The sequence below is a fragment of the Sinocyclocheilus grahami genome, unplaced genomic scaffold, assembly GCF_001515645.1.
Source record: "Sinocyclocheilus grahami isolate Dianchi unplaced genomic scaffold, SAMN03320097.WGS_v1.1 scaffold264.1, whole genome shotgun sequence".
NCBI lineage: Eukaryota > Metazoa > Chordata > Actinopteri > Cypriniformes > Cyprinidae > Sinocyclocheilus > Sinocyclocheilus grahami.
The window spans coordinates 90013-90512 of NW_015505443.1; positions in this window are offsets into that span (position 1 = coordinate 90013).

Genomic DNA, 500 nt, shown 5'->3' on the forward strand with positions numbered 1-500 from the left:
TAATATAGATATTTTTAAATGTTGGTGTTATGTCTGCTTTGTCTGCAGCTCAGCAATTTTAGCAAATAGTTTGCTTTGTACATTCAGTTCAACAGCATTAAGGTAGAGATGGTACACTTATTCACTCATCTGAACTCATTCTAGACACTTAGGTGTTCTTGCTCCTTCCAAGCAGTAAATGATCATCCTTGAATGAGCACTAAAGTGTATTTACTTCAAATGCTTAGGTAATGTCAGTATGACCCATTTCAGGGGCTGTCAAAATTAACATTTTAAAATCAGAGCTACAGAAATGCATCTTCATATTTGCAAGTACAGTTCCCCTTCATAGCGCTCATTCCTCCATATGAATGGGGAGAAACGAACAGGGAAAAAACAAACACTATTCAAAAAATGAAAAACAAACACGGGTAGAAGGGGCGCCGCTTACTGTCACTTTTTGGTCCGGAATTCTTTCACGGGTTGCTACTGTGAGGAGCACGGAGCAAGGAACGAGGAGA